The sequence below is a fragment of the Cyprinus carpio genome, chromosome B9, assembly GCF_018340385.1.
Source record: "Cyprinus carpio isolate SPL01 chromosome B9, ASM1834038v1, whole genome shotgun sequence".
Taxonomy (NCBI): Eukaryota; Metazoa; Chordata; class Actinopteri; order Cypriniformes; family Cyprinidae; genus Cyprinus; species Cyprinus carpio.
In genome coordinates this window covers 11,457,660-11,483,190 of record NC_056605.1, presented here as the reverse complement: position 1 = coordinate 11,483,190, position 25,531 = coordinate 11,457,660, and the positions used below count along the sequence as shown (strand labels likewise).

The 25,531-nt window shown below is 36.6% G+C and overlaps 1 long non-coding RNA gene across 1 annotated transcript in view; it reads right to left on the bottom strand.

Annotated features, from left to right (window-relative positions):
• Positions 1–25,531, bottom strand: part of LOC122138457 — a 48,566-nt gene that overhangs the window by 2,303 nt on the left and 20,732 nt on the right. The window contains exon 3 of the long non-coding RNA XR_006155576.1: positions 7,620–7,696. This is a non-coding gene — a long non-coding RNA (uncharacterized LOC122138457). The remainder of the gene's footprint in view (positions 1–7,619; positions 7,697–25,531) is intronic.

Genomic DNA, 25,531 nt, shown 5'->3' with positions numbered 1-25,531 from the left:
ACATTAAAGTTAAGGTTAGTGTTAGGGCATTGCTATTTAGGATTACAGGATTATAGTTAGATACTTAGAGAAAGCAGCATGTTTTATGCATATCAAAAAAAGACATTTGATTACAAGACAGTTCACACAGAGAATCTTGGGGTTAATTGCTGTCTTTTAGAAATCGTTTACTTAAAATTTTGTCATTATTTACATACCCTCATGTCATTCCAAACCATGATTTTTCGATGTTATATATTTCTTAAAAAAAAAAAAAATAAACATATTATATATATAAAAAACAAAATTTAATTTTAAAAGAATATTTATGCAGCTGTTTTGCATACATATAAACTGCTTAGATGTAGCATTTATTTATTTTTTCATTTATTTGAACTGTTATTGTATGGAAAAGAGCTTCTATAAATTGTATTGTGTGTTCCAGTGAAAAATATCATACAGATTTGTAAATAATGACCGAGATTTTACTATCCAGTGAACAATTCCTTTACACTCATTGTGGGGACCAAATGTCTTCATGCTCTTTAAAAGGATATAAAACCTTAAAATTTTAATTTGTGTTTGTGGGGACAAAATTTCAGCTCTCATGAGAAAAACATTTAATCGTCATACTAAATTCTCTTTGATTGACTGATTGATTGATTGGTTGATTGTAAAAACTCATGTTAAGGTTAGGGAACAGAATATAAACAACATTTTAAAAAATAAAATAAAACAGAAAAAAACAGCATGTGTGTGTATACAAGATTTTATATATAAAATTTGTATTAAAAACAGCATATATGCAGTATAGTGGGGGAGTGCATGAATCAAATGGGATTCTTTCTTCTTTTCACTGAATTTTAATGAACAATAATATCTGTATGCCTGTTCTCTTATGTATGGTCCATCTGATAATACTTCTATTATCAAGCTAATTTGTTTACCAAATATATTCTCACTGTATATTCAAAGCACACACTGCTCCTCACCTCTGAGTCAGAGAGATTATTCAGAGAGTATTTATAGCTTATACACAAAGCAATTACTAAAAAATAATATTTGCACATGGCATGTCATGTAGAATGTAGTATGAGGTTAAGTACGTGAATGATGTCAAACAGATATATATAATTCAAAAGCAGTTATTTTTATTAGTATCAGAAGTCAACGAAAGGGTAATTTCATTCAGAGACATTTCCCATCGACTGAATGGCATAATAGGCTGCTTTTAGACCTGATATGCAAATCTGACCTCCTATTTGTATGCAAATTACCAGTGTATATTTGACATTGGCAAGCAATGTGTTTATATTTCCTGGATGTGCAATACTGCTATCATTTTACAGTATAAGCAGTCATCTGTCTATACTGCTGAATAAACATGCCAATCAAATGACTTACAAACCTTCCTTAACAAAAAACATGAGATAAGTGTCAAGTGATAAGCAAATACAATCTCAAATTTAAAGCACAGCATCTCAAACAAAACAATAACAAATACCCATAAAATGGAGGTTACAGGTTATGCGTGTCGAGCTTGCACATCTCTAATGGAAGGTGTGATTGTATGGTAGGTCTGCATGGCTGCTTGTCTAGACCTGACCCCTGCAGATCCACACTCAGTGTGCTGCACGCACGGCCTAGTGTAAATGCACTCCCACTGTTCGGCAGAGATGGCGAGAACAAATCGATGTGTCTGTACAACATGTCCAAACCGTGGAGTCACAACGGGGGGTCATCGTCACTGAAGACTTCCCACTGAAACATTAGATTTTCCCCTTTAATTTCCAGTTATGTGGCGTTTTAACAGTACCAGCATCCATCTTTCCCTGGGTTTGCCTGTTCAACAGAAAATGGCTTAATTAACCACATGGTGGGGGGTGGGGGGGACACAACAAAGAAGGAGGGCTGACTATGTCAAGACAGGTTGTTTTTGTTTTATTATTGACTGCGTTCGGAATGGAATTCTAGCATGCTACTTTCTGAACGCTGTGCAGTATGTAATGCTTACTGCATACTACTTTGAAATAATAGAAAAATAAAGCTTCTTTATTGGCATCTAAGAAAAATCATGAAATCATCTAAATTGAATAATCTATGCCATGGTTAAACTGTCCATTACACAAAAGGTTCTTTATAGTGGAAAAAAAAATATTTTAAGAATTGTTGACTGAAATGTTCTTTGGGGAACCTACAATGGTTCTTGTATGGAATCACTTTGAAAACCACTGTTTGGAAACTTTTTTTTTTAGAGTGTGTGTGCAAAAATGTGTCAAACAGTAGTATGTTACATTTTGCCACATGACAAAAATGTTTATATTTAGCAGCTCTATACAGTTTGGTGTAAAACTGTCTTAAATTTTGGCAATTTGAATTAGTTATGTGAAAATGCTCAAAACATTTAAAAAATGAACATTTGTTTAGGATATAAGTTATACTATAAGGCTAATTGACTAGCATTGTGCTAAGCTAGCTTGCAAAACCTACCCTGCAAACAAGTCTGCTCTGACCCACTTAGGGCTAGCCTAAGGGCCCCCAGTGGGGTGCCATCACAGGGCCACTGAGATTTTGCTCATTGGCAAAAGGTTGGCCCCTTAGCCATGGCCCTGCACAGGCAGCCATCACTTAGCCCCTAGGAAGCCCTCACTAGGCCCACACAGACCCCACTCCATTAACCTGCATTCCATTCGGAAGGGCTCATCCCTATGCCCAAATCCCTTCAAAGCATTTACCCTCTGGAGTGAGAGCTTCGAAGGGTTGAAGGGTTTAGGGGACCAAACAACTGTTTCTTGAAGTGCCATTCTGCGTCATAATCACTTGCCCACATGGGGGGCTGTCATCATGCAAAGAATCTGCACAAAGGATCATGGGAGCCCGAAGTGTCCATCAGTTGTACCCTTGGAAATCCTCCATTCCGAAGGGCCCTTTGAAGTGGCCAGTTTTGAGCACTTAGGTTTGGAACAACCCTTCAATATGGCGGCCATGATTGTTTTCACTCCGAAGTGCCCTTCGGAGAGTGATATATCGCGTTTGGAATGCACCGTTTATCTACAACAGCGATGCCCAACCTTGGTCCTCCTGGAGATCTACAGAGTTCAGTTCCAACCCTGATCAAACACACCTGTCTGTAATCATCAAGTGCTCCTTCAGATCCTAATTAGTTGGTTCAGTTGTGTTTGAGTTGGTTGGAGCTGAACTCTTCAGGAAGGTAGATCTCCAGGAACAGTGTTGGGCACCCCTGATCTACAACAACACATCTGTTTCACTTTAAATACTTTTCAGCTACTATAACTTAAGTCTTTGGGAAAACAGTTATTATACAGTTATGAAATGGATGCAGTAACCACATAACTAATGCATATATTGGCAAAAATGTACAGTAGTCAAAGTTCAAAATTAATGGATTAATTAAATACAAAATAGAAAACATTAAATTCAGGTTAATACAGCTACATATAGCCAAAAATGTAAATACACAAAAGTCGTGGAAAAAAAAGGAAAGCAAACAAAGCAATGTAAACCTGTAGGATTTTGTCATGTGAAAGATATGTGCGAAAGTGTTATCTAGTACATCAATGTCCAAACACTGTCCACAGCTGAAGTTGGCTGATAGCAAATGTATAATCCAACCTCTTGTAATGAAAATACACCACAGCTCTCAAATACCAGACTTTTCCTAACCAGGAGCAGTCAAATGGTCCAGACTATGGTCTCATATCGAAAAGACATTTAAATCCATATTTATACCCAAAGCTGTGGGCCTCACCTGGGCAAGCCCGCGCTGGGCCTTTTTAGGTTTGGTGTGGGTTCTTGCCCACTGTGCCCGCAAAAAGCCAGCATGGGCCCCCGCAAGGACATGTTGCAGGGTAAGCTGACTAAAAAAAGCACAAGAAATGTTTTATTTCACAACCTATGATATAGCCTACTATTATGTAAAAATGTAAGCAACATTAATGGTTACAACATATCTCAAAGTGATTCTGTAGTGTACTGAATTAAGACTTAATTCATAATAAACTCTTCAGAAGAAATGGTACAAAAGCTGTCACTGGAGCATTACCTTTGAAAAGGTATACTTTTGTACCTTATTTACTACTAAAGAGTGCATATTAGTACATATTAATACCTGAAGTGTACATACTAGTACCTAAAAGGTACATTTTAGTATGTTTCGAAAAGGTACCATACCAGTGACAAATTTTTTAACTTTTTTATGAGAATGTAGCATAGGCAGTGTATATCCTATAAAACAGTATACTTCAGCAATAGTAGTATGTTAGCGAACTTTGGTTTTGTGTGAATTGATCCCCTTTAGACTTTCTACTTAAAACCACCAAACATATCTCACACAGAAATCAATGTTGCCACTTGCTTGCTCATAGATTTCAACCCATCATGCCTCCATGTGCTGGCACTGTGAGACAAAATGGACTTATTCAATAACAAATTCAATAGATAATCAGCTTTAGAAGGATGCAGAGCACAGATTGCCACCATTCTTTTCGCTCTCCTCTATAGCCTGTCAAGGTAAATACAAAATAATCTCACTTACTCATGAAGACAGAATGCGAGAGCGAAATGCAGTTGCTTATATAGGTATTTTGTAAAGAAATGTTGAAGAAATACTCTCAGTTAGAGCCAGCATTAAAGCAAGCAGATGCATCATTCAGATCACGTCTGAAAGGAATCAAATCCGCAGTCATTTAGAAGACAGGATGTCGTTAACCACTTACATGTTGTCTGGCTTCCATTAAGAGTGAACTAAAAGTTAACGTTAAGAATTTGGCAATGCTGAATATCATACGAAAAGTTAACTGAGAAACAGCTGCACCCTTCCTTTCTATCTTAACCACATGTGGAATAGACGAATACGGGAATATTTCTCCAGTAAATGCTGGCAAGCTGTATCATTCCAAATAATGAATGCCATATGGCTGTGTGTACTGACACACCGCTGAAACAAAGGACAGTGAAGGAGAAAAATGTTTGTGACACAGAGCTATAATGCAATGTAAGCTAAATCTAGCATTACTGAAAGGATTAAAGAGCATGAAGAAACAGCTTCATATCTAATGCACCAGGAGTCTGATGCAACACTGTAAATAATATGTCTCACAGACATCACTCTACCTCTGTCATTTTATATCTGCTCATTCAAGCTGAAAGGCACTAGAATGCACTTGTCCTCGATCTTTTTTCCATTATAGCATTTAGTGTGACAATATTATTTTCCACCCTTGTCTTGCACCTGACATCATAGGCCAATGCAGATGCGAGGTCTTTCGTAATTTTTCCAGAGTCTTAAATGTTCCATAATGCTATTGACTTTCCTCTTTCTCTTGAATTTTCATCAACTAAAATAGACACGTGTGAATATATTTGGTTTCTCAAACTCTGAAACACAGTGCCTGAGTGTTAACGAGGAGTTATATTCACCAGGAGAGTTGCAGGAACACGTACGCTTGCACCTGTGCCTAATAGACCAAATTAGCACCTTGTCACATAAGACCGAATTTTTTGTGTGCATTTCCGCCTGTCGCTGAAGGTGTAGAAAATAGGCAGTAATTAAGTCTATCGGCAAAGGGGGCCTTTATGAAATTAATTAGGTGTATCATAATAGGAAAAGAAAATGGTTAAATCATCTTCTTCTTGATTTAGTGGTGTGGAACCATGGCAGTGAGTCATATTAAGCAGGCTGCCACCATGTCAAGAGTAGGGAAACAGTGTAAAAAAATTTTGTACTCATCTTTATATGAGCTCATGAATATTATTTTAACTTTGGTGCATGTAAAACAAGGTAAGAATTTTCATTTCAGACAGAGCAGTGCTGTTTTTCTGTTCAGTCCTGCAATTGCAAACCCTCTTGACCATTTCCAACATTGGGACAATTGCCATTTTTTGGTGCCCGTCTCTGGGTGAATCTGTCCTCAGACTGGCCTCCTTTTTACTGTGAATGCAAAACAGCCATCAGTGTTGAAATAATGGCTAATTTACTAGATATTGCACATGCTTGTTTAAAAAAAGCATATAAAATATTTTATATTTTATTATTATATATGAATTATGTTGAGGAACTCCTGGGCTGGTGCAATAATAGTGCACTGGTATTAAATATAAAGAAAACCAAGGAATTAGTTATCAGTCGTACTAGGCAAGATGTTGCAGTTGTGCCGGTAATGATAGAGGGTCACCCGGTTGAGATTGTTGATCATTTTAAATATCTTGGCACATATATAGACAGTAAATTGAGTTTTGTGGATAACACTAATAATATTCTTAAAAATGCATGCAACGTCTATTTCTAATACGGATAATCCGTAGGTTTGGAGTAAATCAAAACATATTGGAGATTGCCTACAAATCGTTGGTGGAGAGTGTGCTGACCTATAATTTAACTTCATGGTATGGGCATCTAAATTGTAAGCAGAAAAATAATCTGGCAAGAGTCACTAATACAGCTAGTAAAATTATTGGCAGACCACAAAGTAAGGTGAAGTTTACACCTCAAGATGTGTTGGGAAAGCGGAGAGTATATTAAAAGACCCAACTCATCCTCTGCGTGATCAGTTTGTTTTATTGCCCTCTGGGAGGTGATTTTTAATGCCTAGAGCAAAGACTAATATTTATAAAAGATCTTTTGTACCTTCTGTAGTCGGATATATTAATCAAAAAGGTATGTGATTTAGTATTTATGTGTTTTGTAGTACGTGTTTGTAAGTGTGTTTGGTTTTTGCTGGTGTGGTCAAAGACAAATTTCAACCATGGTTGACAATAAAGGTGTATTATTGTATTGTATTGTATTCACAGTGTTAAACTACTTGGCACAAGCTGATTGGTTCATGTTGCATACACAGCCAATGAGCTTACTGCTTTACATATAAATGGCTTGTAAGCATTCACTTTGCAGCATTTTGCAGCATGCTTTCAGTGTTCCCTTTGAAACCCTCCACCTTCCCCAGCTCCACCTGTATAGATCTGCTATTAGTTATTATATATGCTGTTTGTGAAGCAGCAGTATGTCTTAAACATTCACTGCAGTGTATCAGCATATGTATTGGCACTGGCAGTAGCAAGTTCCTTTACTTGTTTTGCAGCAGCAGCAAAAATCTACAACAACAACAATAACCAACAGCAGCAGCATAGCAGATTCAGTCAATACCAAATACATTAATACTGTCTTATCCATTATATTGCTAAAATCTTCAGGGAGTTGTCATGATAGAACTGCTGATAACTCAGCTTTGCATCAGAGAAATAATCACTGGTTTCTTCTTTTTTTTTTTTTTTTTAAATAAATGCCTTGGTGAGACTTTAAAATCTTACCTTTGTTTATCATGGTAAAAACACATACACAGCCAAATGTCATATAAAAACTGTCTGCCATTTTTAATGTATAGAAAATGAGAATGGAAATTTAGTGATATATTGACCACCGCACTAGCAATGTCCCCAGTCCCCCGAAACAACCAGACACAAACACGTAAACCCACAATAAAAGAAAGACACACAGTAAATGTTTTCATTATTATTATTGTGATTTTCTCAAAGCAGACTGCAATACACATAAGGATATAAAAGAATAACAAAATAAAGGTAGCTTGGAGAGCTTTATAATCTGGTGAATGAAAAATGCTGACCTATTATTCTCCTGAAGGTCCCTCGTGTCCATTGGGCTGAGAAAGCCAGGTGCAAATGGATCTTTGGTTCAATTGATCTAGTGAAAACAAAAACAAAACAGTATATATATATATATATATATATATATTATAATATATATATATATATATATATATATACATATATATATATATATATATATATAAAGAGTTAATTTGTGGGCTCAAAATGAAACAATAACTTCTGAGGTCACCTCACTTGCACTCCAGAAACACATCAGACATTCTCATGCATGAGGCAATTCACTTTTCTGTTTACAGAGAGGCACATGTGGACCAGAAAAAAATGAAAGTCATTGAATCACACAAATCTTTCTTGCCCCCCACCCCCATCTCTCTATATTTCTCCCCCCAACCCTCTTGAAGAGGTCACCATCATCTTGATCCATCTTAAAATTATTGTCCCAGCTGTAACATTACTCTATAGACCAAACAGACTCGATTAAGTTATGCAAATTTATTAATTGAAATCCCAGACCATCCTGACATTCCACTTGAACCTGATCTATTGAAAGGAAAAGCATTCCCTTAATGACGGATGGAAATGTGTTTTGCCATTTGCAAAAAAGTTATTAAATGAGGAATGAGACTTCAAATCTGAAAGATACTCAGAATAAAGGCCTATTCTGATTGTTTTGATATATGTCACAGCCTCAATGTCATACATTTGATTATTCACATCTGAAAATATCTCCTTTCTTTTCTGCTTCTCTTTAGGGTTTCTATTACAAATCTCTTCATATCGGTGGTTGCTGATCCACATGAACTATGATTTATGGCCTGCACAGTTCTGAAAGATCTCAATGTCTTCCTCTGTGAATATTGACCTGCGTGCTGGTGACCTGCGGACTCAACATGTCTGGACCTGCTCTGACGCGCATGTAATCAAGCAATCTGGTCAGGACCAATATATCGGTTTGATGACTTTGTGGGTCCGATAGCTATCAACCACAGTTCAACTCAATAAAAAACACCTCCACTGTATCTGTTTACACATTGATATGAGTCCAGAGTTGCTATGGTTATATTGGATGTAACAATATCTCTTCAGTGTTTGTTTTCACATTTGCTGTATTATGTTTGTTTTATTATTATTTTCCATCATGTCATTCACAGGTCAACAGTTCGAGAATGCTAACATGCTTCAAATGTCAAATGAAATTCAACAGGAAACTCAATGAAAGTCAAGAGCAAAACAATATACAGATTGAGCAGCGATAATAACATTTGTGGAAAATGTTATAATATAAAAAAGAAAATCTGATATAATGACTCTAAAAATGTCCAGCAGTATGAACACTGTTGACTGATTGTGCTCTATTTCGTCAACGAAAATAGCTCCAAACAGAGTCACAGCTGATCTGCTCCAAGAAAACACGGCTGTTTCCTTTATGTATGAATCTGCGTTTTTGAACAAATCTAGTGAGTCAATGATTCTATGACCTATTCAAAAAGAGAGTCATTTGCTTTGTTCCTAAATGAATCAGCAGTTTCAACGAATCGACTGAATGAATGATTCAGTGACAAAGACTGAGACAAAGAGTGTTTTGCTGCCACCTACAGGTGGTTTCAGTTTAATATGATAAATTTCATTTAAATCGTTTAATACTTCTATATTCAAAACTATATATTTAAAACAGTAATTTTTTATAACAATGTTATTATGAAAGGCATTAATGCCACCTCTGAGTCTTGTCAAAAAGTCTGTAATGCCACATTTGTGCTCTTCTGTGCCGTGCAAAGATGAATTGTTGATGCTGATTTCAGCAAAAATTATTAACTAATTATTACTTATTCCTAAAATTATTTTATTTCAATATTTATTAAACCAATAAGTAAAAAAACATCCTCATCAATCATAAGAAGTTCCAACAACATTTTTTTTTTTTTTTAAAGTAGGAGCACAAGTGCTCCTAAAAAGAAATGTAATCATAGAAACCTTAAGAATGTAATGTTGCCTTTTAAAATCTAATTACAAACATTTATGCAAGGTGTAAACTATTAAATGTTATCTACAAATCATGCATTTAGATTTTTTATTAAATCATTCTTTCATTTCACTAATCAATCTTTTTGAGAGCAAGTATTCAAAATAAACAAATACCAGGTAGCGTAGTTTGATGACGCCGTGATTGAGTGTGGAATCGTGGGAGTTGTTGTTTTCATCTCCACAGCCGATGCAATCTGATGGGACTCGGGCAGAAATCATATTCATGGATGAGCTAATGATTTATAAGAATGAATTATAGTAGAAGAAGCAGGGTGAGGCTGAAAGCCGTCGAAGCGAAACGAGGCCGCTGGATGAGCGTGACATCCGGCTTAAAAGCAGCGGAGCTTTTGTTTTGTCACAGCCGACCGCTTCTGCTCTTTCCGGTCGTGCGTATGTGGGGGAAAAAAGCAGCGCTGAATCGCTGGCTCACTCGATTCCTTCAAAAACTGATTCATTTATTGAACGAAACACTGTGTTGCTATGCATTGTTGTATATATTAATAGCACATCTGTGCTCGCGTGTGTACTGATATTCAGAAAAGTGCATTGCTTGTGCAATGAAAATAAAAACATAAAACTCTTTTTTTTTTCTTTAATTGATTGAATTATAAGGTTATTTTACCTGTATTCTAATAGGCTTCATCACGCAGTGAATGGTTTTGGACACTCAAGACGTGTTTTTGTTTGGTTTTTGCAAGGTCGATGCATGGTGGTTTTACTGAGGGGATGCTTTTTGTCATTTTTAGCCATGTTTCCACCACTGGAACTTTACCCAGGAACTAGGGACTTTGGGCTGGTACTCGGTGTGTTTCCACCGCAGGAACCAGGATCTAAATAAAGTTCTGGGTAAAAAAAAAATGCCCCTAAGAAAATCCCTGCTCGCAAGGTAACACTTGCCGCGTTTCCACCAAAATTACCCGGAACAATTGTACCAGGAACTATTTCCCCAGGAACTATAATACTTACCCTGTGTCTCAGTGTTCATACTATCCATCCTAAATAGTATGTGAGATTAGAATAAGTGTGTCTCAAAGCACATTATGTTGAAAAGAGTATGCCAAAAGGTTCCGGATGGTCTACTATTTCAGGTCGATTTTTGAAGTGTGGATCAATGCACACTCAACTGGCAGATCAACAAGCTACTTATTTTCTCTCCAATATGGTAGGAAGTTAAATAAAATGTGGAGGAAGTTAACTGTGACGAGATGATTGACAGGCCAGTTTACAGTGACAGGATGCGTGTGATTATGCGACAGAGTGGTCTGTTAAAGACGCAATTGTGTGACGTGATAGTATGTCCCAAAGCTTGCCTACTCTTCTACTACACAATCAAAAGTGTGTACTTTTTCTTCACCAAAAGAGTACATACTTTAAGGGTGTAGTATAGGTAGGCACATTGAGATGCAGGACCTGACTGCGGTGAAAACGCAGAAAGCAACAGGTCTGGGGGCAAAAATGTTCCTGGTACAATTGTTCCGGGTCATTTCGGTGGAAACGCGGCTAAAAGCCACCCCCGCATCCCCCCTTAATTCGAGCTGTATGTATGTATATATATATATATATATTATAATTATTTTAAAAATAATATATTAGGTTTTTCAAATATCAATATTTGAAAACTACTAAACTAGATAAATAATATATTTAATAAACACACACATATACTTGTAAAATAGTGACTTAATTTTTTACTTTTTAGGTTTTTCAAATATCAATATTTGAAAACTACTAAACTAGAGACACTCATAAAACTAAACTGCAATTTATTTTTAATTATGCACAATTATTTATTTCTTTATTTTAAGAAATTTAGCCTCTTAATAAGGTTTTCTTTATTACATCTTCTGGACAGTTACGAACATTTCTAAACATTTAATCTAATTATTTTCTAATCATATAATCTAAACATTTTTATTTAAACCACAAAATGGCTAAATGCATTTTAATTCAAAAAAAGAAAACACGTTCCTCATAGATGAACAGAAATCCAAGACTGTCGGTACGGACTGCATTTAAATGTATCTTTAAACAACAAAATATTCATCACATCATTCACCATATAGACAATATTTTGGCTTTTGGGCCTACATAGAGCTCATCTCTATGGTAAACAGCGCCCTCTTAAGGTTACCGAGTAAACATCATGCAAAACAAAACAGCCAGCTACCAGACCTAAGAGAACCAATACAGGAGCACATAACACATATGCATACACAATATTTTTGACTTTTATATTCATGAAGTAACTCAAAAAATCTGTCATTTGCATGCATGACATGCACACAGATCTCATATGATTGGTGTTGTGATGTTCAGGTGCAGCGAGAAGAGAGAGCCATGCAGTGTTTTCACTTAATTAAATATGAGATGGGGCTTTATATATATATATTTCCCTCCGTTTTCCCATGATCTTAATTAGTCACCCACACATGGATCTGAGAGGATTTGATTCTTTAGGAGGATTCATGAAATCTCCACATGAAAATCTAGTGACACTTCCATCAGAAATGTTACAGTCATGAGACGTGTGAATGAACACAAAGGGTTAAAAGGAAAACAGATCACTGTGTAATCCTCATTGAAACCTTTAAAAAAAGAGCTGGTGGTGTATAAAGCTAATTGAAAGTAAGTGATTGCAATTGCTCCACCTTTATTTAGCATTTTAAATCTATATGACAGCATCCATTCATTGAGTCATGTGTGCATGGTATTTTTATATATGCACACTTAAAACACTTGCTGGATTGAATGCTAAGGCCTCTTGAATAAATTTAAGATCAAGATTTTTCACTTGAACTCCAGTGGTTACATACAATCAGCAAAATCTCTTTTTTCTATTTGACTTCTCCAGGCCCTCCTGGGACAATTTCCAAAGATCAAGTTTGATATCTTTCCAAGCCGCATGAATAAACATTACAGCATATATGAAATATATTTAAAATCCAGAGCTGAAGTTCATAATCCCCTTGCGCATTGAATACAGTGTTTACCTATTCCACTGAGCTTTAGCAGAGTCTGCCTGTTATCAATCTGCATTTCCTAAGCCTTAAATTCCCACCCTTGTTCTCATCACTGTGCCTAAGAATCCAGATTATGAAGTCACTGTACCCTCCTTTGAGTATCAGTATAAAAAACAGAATGTGAGAAGGAAGAAAATCACTCAAACTCTAAAAAAGGAACTTTTTCAGCAGAGACATCTCTTTTTTTGAAACATTTAGATAAACTGCTGGAAGAGCATAAAATATGCCACCATGGCAAAGAGAGCTGTAACTGTGCAGGCAGTGAATGTGGTGCTGCAGTTCAATTCAATTTTGCAGCTGACCTGGTCAAAAGGGTCATAAGACTTCACAGTTGGAGAAAATCACTTTGACTTGGCATTCAGGCCAGTTTTGACCTTTTACTGTAGAAACTGAAAATCAAACGCTTTCATAACATTGCAGACATAAAGTGGACTCTAGGGCTGTGGAAAAGCCAATGTCTTCACTCTGTAGCTTCAAATGAATGTCAAGTGCATTTTATGCATTACATAACAGATAATTTCATAAACACACTAGGGCTCTGTTCCAAATCCTAGTGCATTGCCTTGCTGTCTACTGCCTTCACAGGAAACTATTTACTAATAAGCAGCACAGAATCTCACAAGTAAGCAATTGGGATTGCTCTGCATAGGCAACATGTCTGTGCATTCGTGATTTTGCCAAGTAAGACATGTTCCTGGATCAACATGTTTTTTTGATCCTTAAACAACATCCTGTCCAAAAACCCTACCCATGACTTATCCCTAAAATCAGAGGGAAATGATTGGTGAATAAGAATGGTGTAGAAGCCCCTAACCCTTGTTGTAGCTAAGCCTAAACTTGACCTTTACTGTAAATCTGTCCCTCAAAGTTATTTTATTTACTTTGCGGGTTTTTTTATAATTCAAATTTGGCTGGCTGGTTATTTACATATTTTTCTGTGGTGCCACAAACTCAGAACACATTAAATATTGCTTTACATGGACTTTAAAAAAGACTGCTGTTTAAACATGTTTGCATGTTCACTGACTTGAATTGTTAGTTTTATATATTGATTATATTACCACCATTTTGAAATCACAGTGTATTCTATATTCTACGTACTCCTGGCAGTAAAATAAGCCTCTATAAAACTATATAAAGGTCCAGTCATGAAAAGAAAACATGTTTTGAAATACTGAGAAACTGGCAGAATCTAAAAAAAAAATACTGAAGATTTTTGGTCATACTTCCCAGAAGTAACCCTTGGTACAAAAAAAAAAAAAAATAAATAAATAAAAACCCAGCAACACAAAATGCAGGATATTTTTCTTGACTATACATTTCTTTTATGAAACAGTTAATTTTTATTTTTGTGAAGTATTTAAAACGAATTAAATAAAAACACAACAAATAAATAAAAAATGCTGACTCCGAGGTAATGAATAATTACAATTATAAATTAATTTAACGCATTGTATACTTACCAACAGAATAAATTACAAAGACCATTTAGAACACAAACAAGTTTCACAACAACTCCAAACGTAACGCCCAAATAAACCAGCAACACAAAATGCAGGATATTTTTCTTGACTATACATTTCTTTGAATGAGAGTCCACAACCCCAAACCTCTCATTTATTGATTCCCTTATCTAAGAAAACAATTCTCAAGATCCTTCTTCTTGCCAGTTTCAACTCCTTGTTCTCATCTGCTCCACATTTTTATTTTTATTTTTTTATAAAAGAAAGAGCAAAATGCTATGTTAAAAATAAAGCACACTGCTAATCTGTTCAGCGAGAGGGAGTTTTGGAGGGCAGAAGAGTTACACTTTCAAAGCAGCTTTAATATCATCCAAAGTGAAGTGAACTGTTATTTAGTTCAGCTCCTCAAACCCTATTCAGCACGCCAAATTCAGTTCATGCATCGTTCGGCCAACACGGATGAATTTTAATGTGACATCTTTCTCACACATGTTCGATATATCCCACTCTACTAGCATAATCTAAACAAATCTATCTCCTCGATAGAAAATCTTTCGATCTGGCTCGACTATCCAGTGGTTTTACAGAGCTGACTGTGGTTTCCATGGTTTCGAGACGACACTATCTTGAACCTGGCGTGGTGCGATCACAGCACAGCCCTGGGAGAGGCACAGGAGTGGGAATAGATAATTGGCAAAGAAAAGGTAACATCACATTGTAATATGAGAGCTCCAGCCGTATCCATAAAAATATGACCTCTTCAGAGAGACAGGACCTGGATGTACCAAATGAAACAGATTTCTTGTTGCCTTGAACCCCTCTCAGATTATAAAAGGAAGAAGGACGGAGGGAAGTTGTGATGGTGGTGGGGGGTTTTGGATAGTTCTGGCAACCAAACAGATTGGCCTGTCATATAAGGAAAACAAAATCCCTTCGGGCAATTTGGCTGTCAACGGATAATCCGTTATAAGTTGTAGGATTTGTTTGAGGAGAGGAGCAATATCACGGCCATGGTCCAGGAAAGGGGCTCAGGGAGTCTCAATTATGGAGCCTGAGCTCTCCTGAATGTCACATGGTCCCCTCAAAGACCCTTCTGTGTGAACCACCATGGGCCGATTCTGATCACTTCAGTCTGAAAGCTAAAAGAAAGATGGCAGCGATTGCTAAAAAGACAGGTTTAATTGAACACATTCATCTGCCATCAGCAAGTCTGCATTGTGATGTCATTTCCTGCAAGTGATTAGTCAAAAAAAAAATGGCAAAAGCAGCTAAGAAGATTAGCAAAGATGTGAGATAAAAATTTAGGCTGCGTCCGAAAGCCTAGGCAGCTGACTTGCTGCCTTATCAGGCAATGACTTTGCAGGCAGCCTTTTTGCACGAATGCACCTCATGAAACTGATTTCGGACAGTCTTCGGAGACAGCGAAACAGTTTAACGATCCACAACATAATAAAACACGTTTTTCTGAATCTATCTGTATTTTTATGCTCTACTGTTAGTGTTATCTGTAAGCACAGAGTGTCTGAGAGTAACGCAATTTCAGTTCTCTGTATGTATGCTGTACATGTGGAAGAATTGACAATAAAGCAGACTTGACTTGGTTTTAACTAAACAAATATTTAATTACTATAATACTGATTTCTCACTAGAAATAACATCAGAAGTGCAAAAAGTGAGTCAGAAATATACATTTACACACAAACTGACCACCAAACGCTTTCAGACGCAGCCTTAGAGGTCCTACAATTTTATATTGAGTATTTTTAATTTAAAAGGTTAGTGTGCTGCATATTCTGTTGTGCAAAATTCCACCGTACACAACACCAAAATGCTTTGTTAAAACTGTTTAGGTGTCGAGACGTATATAAATGTCAGAACATTTCCTCTGAGCAAGAGAGTATGACAAATTAGACATGCATGCATGTAATAGTGATCATAAAGTGAATATCAGACCCATAAGTGAAGCTGCTATGTGCCAGTTAGCGATGCACACGTTGCACAACAGCTGCCACTAATTAAACATTCATGCTTAGGTTCCTGTGAAAATCCTGTTTGTTAGTGAATTCTGGAGGAGGGCTGGGAAAACGCAGCGAGCATAAGGTGGTGAGAATGCGACTTGTGGAATTGTCAGAGTTTGTCTCCTCCAGTAGAGCCATGTGGTAATGAATCACACACACTTTTAAAAAGAGCTGCTAAGTAAAAGAATGGTGCGAACATTTATTATGGAATTTTACAAACTGTATAAAAATGCAGTTGTTCCTACAATTACTCCAAAAATTAATGAGCTATTTTAACTTACCTTTCAGCTTTGTCCCAGTTTAATATTTATGGAAATGTACAATAGAATTAACTGTGAATGGATATAATCGTCATCTGTTGTGAATGTTGTTTAGAAATATATATGCAGTAGTGGTGAAATAATGATATGCAAATATAGTGTTATTCATCTGGCAAGTACATTTACATGCAAACTACAGTAATCAAAGTAGCCTTGGGCAATATTATAACACAATAATACACTCTGTACACATAATTAAAAAGTATTTAATTATCCAAAGTCCAGGGACTTCAGCACATAACTAGTTATAACTGGGTGCTTCTTCAACTACTTTTTAACCCATTGACTTTTATTAACACTATTTTTACTAGCTTAACTGTCTTAACAGTTTATATACATAGGAGAATACTGTTATTTAAAAAAAAAAAAATAATATACTTTACATCATATCATTTTTAATATAAAATATAATATTACAATTTTAAAAATTCCTAAAATGGCAAATTGCTTTTCTTTGCAAAGGCTAATTTCTAGGGCTGTCAAATGATTAATCACGATTAATCACATCCAAAATAAAAGTTTTGTTTACATAATATATGTATGTGTACAGGGTATATTTATTATGTATATATAAATACACACACATAAATTATATATTTAGAAAATATTTACATGTATATACATTTATATATTTATATTCTTATATTTTATTTATATATATAAATATATTTAATATATAAACATAACATATTCTTCTTAAATATATACATGCATGTGTGTGTATTTATATATACATAATAAATATACACAGTATACACACATATATTATGTAAACAAAACTCCAATCATTAACTTAAACAAAAAATAAAAAACAATTAAAAACCCTACTAATTTCATTATCCCATTCAGTAACTTGTACATGAAATTAAATACTATTTTTACAGGTTTTGCACAAGTTGGAAGAAATTCCAGTTGATTGGGAATAACACACAATAAAATCATTAAAACGGTTGCAATGGTCATTCATTTTCACATAATGCATTCTAAAATTGTTCATGCACTATAAAAAAACAACAACAATTTCCCAAAGTTTTAAAAGGAATGTGTTTTACAAGAAAATACTGTTTCAGTTTTCTACTTCAAGATTGCACATTTAATTCAATTTGAGTGAAATTATATTCTACACAAGACTTTGTTCAGTTGACTGTTATTTTTAACAAGGAATTTTTATAGTTTAAAGTCTGAGACAAGAGAAAAACAATAAAATCTACATAAAAGAATTTAGCAAGCATTCAAAATGTTTTAATGAGATAGCTGAAGAAACAAAATTACTTCTTTGCTTAAAAATAAACTACACATTTAGAATCGATTTTGAACACACATTCTGTAAAGGTCTCCACACCTTGCCACTACTGAAAGAAACAATTGCATTACACCTTTAACTATAGCCAGTTTTTTCCTTTCTAATGAGAAGGCAGGGCTCAATTCAACCCGGTGCTATTTCCAAATGACAAGCCGCCCTCATTAACAGAGGAAACAATACAAATGAACTGAAGATCGGGAAGAGACCCCATGATGTCTCATTCCAGCTGTTCAAATCATTTCTAGCACAGTGTAAGTCATTTTATGCGAACAGGCCTGCAGTTGAAATCCAGCAGCAGTGCACAGCAGCATGTCCGAGTGTTGGGGAATAGGTGAGAGTTAAAATCAAGGCCGTGGGTTCCAGAATGAGAGCTGGCGTTTCAGGAGAAAGCTCTGCAGGTGAGGCTAGCTACACACTGTGGGCTTTTATGGTATAATTACTCTCGAGAGAACAATCACTGCACACTCAGAACTCCACGGGCTAAAGCCACTTAAAAAAAATGTATTATTATTAGACATTTTGCAAAACAGCATTGCAAACTAAATAGAAAATTCACATTTAGAAATACAATGCACTTTTGTGCAATGGTTAAAAATGTGCTGGTTATGAAATCACCAACTCATCTATAATAGTGTTCCATTATCTAAACTATTTTTTACTCATAACAACATTTTTATGCACATTTTGTAACATTTATTATTAGACAGGAGCAGAATAGAACAAGTTACTGAATTATATACTGAAGAAAAAAGCAGCATTGATTAGTCAATTCAATTACACTCCTTTCAAGTCTGATATATTGATACACAAATATTTTTACTTAACTTTAAACGCATTACACTTGGATGCCAGTATTCTTTATTTCCCACGCTAAAAAAAATCCTGGAAAATCACTTACAAAGGGCTCCGGTTTCCGTAATGATCTGTTAAAATCAATGGTCTGAGACCAAGGATGAGAAAAAATGCTCTTGATTCTTTTGCTTTGCGGACCCCGACGCATTTCACAATGATTTATTAAATCGGCGGGGAGCACACAGTCTTAGTTTAAAGCAGTGCATGTTTGTCTTTGAAAGGGCGCCATTTTACAAAATAATTAATGGTGTTTTAGCTGCTGCACCCGGCCTATAGGAGCACCATTTGGTTTAGATCTTTGCTGTGGTCCATTAAATATGAAACTTCGCCGGATCTGGGCACAAAACTCCTTTTAATTAAGCCTACATGCTACATCACACCACTGCTAGCTGCTTTTAAAGGACAATTCCGTTTTTACTCGCTGACAGCCGACTAATGCAGTGACATGGAACAGCGGTACTCTAATGCATGAAGGCCAGCACCAAAGAGAGTGCACAACACAGCACATTTTACCTTTCTTTTGCAAAGAATGGCCTTCCCATAATGGGTTTAGGAACATTAGGAAGAAAATAGAAAGAGAGGCCGAGATGGGAGGGAGAGAGGAAGAATATGTCACGTCTGCTTGGAAGAACAAAGAGCTGATTAAATTACTTTCAAGCTTTTATCCCCTTACATCTAATCAGAGATGTTTTTCACACCTTGCTTGTGTGTTTTTTTTTTTTTTTTTTTGTGACATTCTAGTTTGCCTTATTTAAATTTGACAGTCTAATGGCTAAATGTAGACATTCTCTACACCCTTCCACCCCCTTTTTTTCCCTCCCGTGCTCCTCTCCACCTCTCACATGCTCTTTTCTCATTATGGCTCATGGTCAACACGCTGAGATGCAGGGCCACAGTAATGGTCTCAGCCCGCAGGAAATTGCAAATGCCCCATAATGAAATAGCACAATCCATGGACGTAAATCAATGGCATACAGGATGTGTCATCTTCCATCAAAAGACTGTAATACCCATCCTCCTCCAGAGTGGCTGATTGGTGATGATGGAGAAGAGTCCTTCTCGTCTTGTTAAGCTTCTTTTCATTCTGTCCTCTTATCCGGCCTGGCGGCCTGCCGATAATGGAAAACAGCGCCTGTGTGTCCAGGTTCATGATGAAGACCAGGGACAAACAGAATGAATTAGGCCTGCTTAGACACAAAAACCTCTAGAATAGCAGTGGTTGTGGTTTTGTGAAAAACAAGCACTTTACCTTGAGGAAGATGGGCCGTATGGCTGAAGAAAATCAAAGAATGTCTGCTACAAGTACCAGTGTTAAATGAGCAGTTGGGTCACGCTGAATAAGATTTCAAGAGATATGTCCGTGAAGACACATTGTACTGATGAATGAGTGGACACTACAAATGATCAATATCCTCCATCACTCTATGTATACAAGGCTTATAATGGGTAATGTTTAAATAGGAAGTAAATGAGACCCAAATGAGTCTGAATGTATTTCTAAACACACATACCATAATAAAAGCACATAAACAGTAAATATGGTAAAGTATATATTTAAATCCAGCACGCTTCGTATGTACTGTAGTAGTATGCTAGTGTTGGGACATACTACCTTGAAACACTTTGCCATACACACACCGCCTTAGAATATATAACTAAATTCAATAACTTCTGTTTTTACCCTGAAATTACTTTAATTTTCATCAACATAAAAATACCCTGATAATACTGCAAGGGTTTGTGGGCAATATTACCTTTAAGCCTGCATTGACAAAATGCAATAAAATAGACACAATTGACAGAACACAATAAAATTGAGTGAGTTATATTATTGGTGCCAAGACATTTGTAATACCAAAAACCAAATAAAAAATAATAATAATAATAATTTTTACAATCGCAATAAATTTTGCTCAGACCTGACAGACTTGACAGATTGACTGAACTGAACACAATTCTATTTTTTTTTTTAATTTTATTTTATTTAGCCACATTTTTATACTTTATTCATATTCTATTTTTTAAAAGAAAACAATACATTTGAGCAATGTATATTTTGAGTCAATATTTTGATAATTTTTTCATTTTCAACAATTTACAAAAGGATGTAAGTTTGTTTATTTTTTTATTTTTTATTTAAGTGAATTATTGACCTTCATACACAGTCATGAGTGTCTGCAACATGATTCCTGTTTCAAACATGTTTTTCAGTGAATACCTATCTGGTATATTATGGACAGTTGGATTATGGATTCAGCCAAAGAAACAGATCATTTGATAACTTAAAGGACTGAACCGAGTGTTGCGTGTCGAGAGGATGATGATAATTTGAGAGGACAAGCTGTACTTGTTAAACAAGTTAGCTGGTTTCCAACTCCTGGTGTCTAAATCTGCTATAATCCTACTCAGCACTACTTGATTAGTAAAAGCACAGGACTAATGCACTCTGCATGGATGCTCTCATTACAGGCCGTGCTGAGATAATAGAGCAAAGGTTTAGGAGGGAAAGCTTGCCATCCTCCACTTCTATCCTCTTACTCCCCATCACTCATGACCTGGAAGACGTCTGGACTAATCACCGGGTTTGTAAGCCACTTCTGAAGCAGAGGTAAGTCCCAACCCCTGCCTAGATAGAATCGGAACGCCACAGTGAAAAACAAAATGAGCCAGCCCATCCGACCGAGACAGACTCGGAAAATTCAGCTCCTGCATCCGTGGGATAGCTGTTTACCTGGTCTCCATGAGCCCGGTGGGGACAAAAGGGACAAAACCTCGGTTGCAGACGAGCTCAGTGGGAAGGGGATTGCACTACACCTGATTGGATGATTGATGGCAGCAGGAGATCCAATCAGGGCTTTTCAGAGAGTACAGTTTGTTTAAGTGGACTGGCAGAAGGTATTTCAGTCTGTCTGGCCCAGCAGGGTTGACATTTGGATTGCACGTTTCTGTTGGATGAGGGAGAAGGAGAGGGGTTGGGTTGAACGGCGCAAAGCGCTACCATCAAGTTGCTGGCGTTGGCTGCCAAGAAAAGCCTCATAACCATGGCAACGGGCGAACAGAACGCTTCCGAACATTATTGGCATACATGTCCGAAGCTTTGCTTTATTTTTCTTAAGCAAACAGTTGTCTCTCGTTCCAAGGGGAGCAGAGACCGCTGTAGATTCTCCTTGTTTAATGAGCGGTTTGACAGGAAAAGTCTTCACCCAGGGAGCTTCTGAAGAGCCGCTCGACTGGGAAAACATGCCACTACTAGCCCAGCGCCACCCTCACGCAATTAATCACAAATTCAATTGCCTAAACATCTGACGGGGGGATCAAAGACGTGAAATGTGAAATTGGTTGAGGATCGGTTTGACAGAGCTTATCCTTTCCTCAGTTCAGTCTTGCAATACAATGCTCTTTTAACGTGATCTCCCCCCTCAGGAGATGCCATTGTTCATACCAATCATCATTTGTGGAGGGAAAAAATAGCTTCTATGTCATAATTCTGACAGTACGTAGGTGTTGCTAATGGTTACTGTTGGGAGTGTTTTTCAAAATGAAATGGGTTCGGTGTTGCGTGTCAGTTTCGGTCATTGTATCTGTCCTCTGTGGCATTGTATTTCCACAAGTCATTGATCTGTATTGGACAGAAAACATTCTGCATTACGTACAAGAATTCGAATAGATCCAACAAAGATTACAAAAGCTTTTTGGCGTGTAACCCAAAGAAACGACTATTGATTTGGTCACGGTAGCTGCTTCGCACTGGTGACTGATATAAGTGTTAGAAATACGGACAGGATGAAACTCATTTTGCTTCCAAACCTATAAATCTACACTCATAGAAGTTTTGACACTGCATGGCTGATGAGATATACAGGAAGGTCACAAACAGCATCCTTCCACACATACAAGTAAAGTGCTCTATCTACAAATGTCAGAACTACAGGAATAATCAACATGTGGGTCAATGACAGATAATAAGCAGTAGTCTTAAAATGTATTCTAAGAAAAATTATTTTCAAGATAAATTATTTTAATGCAAAAACTAAAAATAATAACGACACGTTATTGGCTTATACACTGGGATTTTTTTTTTTTTTTGGGGGGGGGGGGGGGGGGGGGGTTCAAACTGTAACGCCTCATGTCCCAACCAGACAAGTATCCCTGGCTGCAGCCTGCGGGGCGGGGCTGTATCTGGGGCGGGGCTGCACATGTCGCCCCGCCCATAAGTCTTTTCATTGGTCCGCAGACAGACGCTATTGACGTAATGGTGTCAACACCACGGTAAACAGGAAATGGAGCTGGAAACTATATTTTACTCATAATAAAAGATTAACTGATTATTACAAGGTTTCTGAAGGTATCATCAAATCTGATTTAATGCTTTTAATGTTTTGTTTTAATTCATGTCATACACTACCCATAAAATAATAATATATACACACACACAAAAAATTTCTAAATGCCTGCAGTACATGTAATGACTTTTTGCATGATTCAAGGCCTTAATTAATGCAAAATCCATTCATTGACTTTTATGCTAAAAGCATACAAGTTCCCGCGCTAAAATGGGCGTGGGTCCATGTTGGAAACCACTGCTTTAGTGAACGACGTTACACGAGGTAGGAATGTTATAATCAAAGATTACAATTAATCAAATTAAACAAATCACATAGCTCATCCACTCACCAGTGTATGCGGTGACAAGTAGAAAAGAAATCCTGCATGGAGAACGACGCGTTGGCGTCATTTACTTTGCCACCAACCAATGAAAAGACTTATGGGTTGGGCAACATGTGCAGCCACGTGACAATAAGCGACACAAAATTTTTATTTTAGAAATGTTTTTTATTTTCTGCAACGTCGCGGCAGGAACACCATACAAATCTCAGGTAATAAAACCTCACCCAATGATTATGTGATTTATTCAATGTTAAAAGTGTCTAATGTGAGTTTTAATATTATTTTGTGTGATCTTTATAGCCATAGTGAAAGCAATAACAGATATTTTACCTCAGATCTTGAAAATAAATTAGGCTAAAGCAAACTTACATTAAACCTATGAGCTCAAGTCACTTTGGTCAGATCAAGATGTTAACTTTTAACTTTTCGATTAACTTTTCTACACAAAATTCAACGATTTTTTAACTTTAAATCTACAAAATGATAAAAAAAAAAATGTGCATCACTGTTTTTGCTGTGATTTGTGTTTTGATGTAAACTGAATCATTATATATTCTTATATATTATTATTATTATTTTGTATATGTAACATATAGTTTTTTTGTACATTACAAAAAATATAGATTTTTTTTTAATTAATTTCAACAAACATACCATCAGTACAGATGCTGCTTATCTAGTCCTTGGCTGCATCCATTGCATCCGACATGTTTTCTTACTGACATGCTCCCAACTCGGAAACTCTGACTTAAAGAAAATTTTGAGTTTCCCACTAGTAATAACTACTTTCTTGTGGTGTTCATGTGTGTTCAACTCGTAAATACAATCTGTCCGACATGACCTGAACGCACACGACGCATGTTTCTATAGAAGAATAAAACGTCGTCATCAGCATGCGCTAGTGTGGTAAACAAATGAATCACACTTTGGCAGTAGTTTTTATGTGTGCTGAAAAAAATTGGAAGCGGCGAAAGAGGAAGGGATATAGGCTTGAGGTAAGTAGTTTTATGTTTTAGCGCCATGTCGCGTTGATTTCATATCACATTTTTATTGGCTGATCTTTAAACATGGGTCATAGCAGCAAACACTGTGTGATGATCATGCTGAATTTCTGACACTGTCAGAAGATGATTGTAGGCTATCTTTGGTCACAAGACCATGACAACAGCCGTCTCTGAACCTCTCTCACTGTACGACACAGGACCACCGAATAGAAGCCATGATCACAGAAATCGCCATGATTGTTTCACAATGTAAATCTTTCGTCTGGGACATCTGAAAATCGTGCAGTGTGTCTCGGGCTTAAGGTTCAGCTACCTAACCAGTCTTGCTACAATCATGCTACAATCCATCCTGCTCCCTAAGGTCGTAAAATTCAGGACTTTTGGTAGTACCCAGCAAAGTACACAAAAGGAAATAGAATATTTTAGCATTTGGCTCTCAAACTCTGGAATAGCCTTCCTGATAACGTTCAGCGTTCAGACACACGCTCTCTGTTTAAATTTAAAGACACATCTATTTAGCCAAGCATTCAGATAATGGATCTCATAACCTTGTACTCCAGTTATATCTGATCAAATGCACATTATCATTCTTTGCTTGAAATGGTTTGCACAGCAGCTATTACAATTTTTCTGCTTTTCTGTTTCTGCCACAGGATGGGCCTCCCGAGGTAACTAGGAATTACACAAGCTTCAGTCTGGATCCAGCCTCTTATGATGATTTGACCAAACACCTGAGAAGAGATGATGCCAACTCCTCTGAAGAACTCAGATTATGCCAACCCTGAACCAACATACAAAACTACCAAAATTAGCAAAGAATCAAAAAGAAAAAAAAAAGTTAAACACAGCATAAAAGACAGAAATATAAAAATCATTGATGGGTTTGTGTGCATAGATTGTGTTTTACACAGGATGGAACAGGGATGTCTAATAATCACTAAGGTGAAATTCACACCAGGATTCCACCTCCAACCAACGATGCCTCAAATAACCCATCCATGAAATGTATCAACACATGGAAATTAGGTTGTGTATAGCCTATATTTGTACACTATTTGCTTAATGTTTATTCATTACTCTCTTTTCAGCTGCGGCTGGAGAATGCAGGTGACGGTGGGGTTGTGTTTATGCACAATCCAAAGGTTTGTTTCTGCAAGTCAATGCACTTCCTACAAACTCAAAATTAGAATTCCACCGGCAAATCAGAATTACAATTGAGTCACCGGCAACAGAGC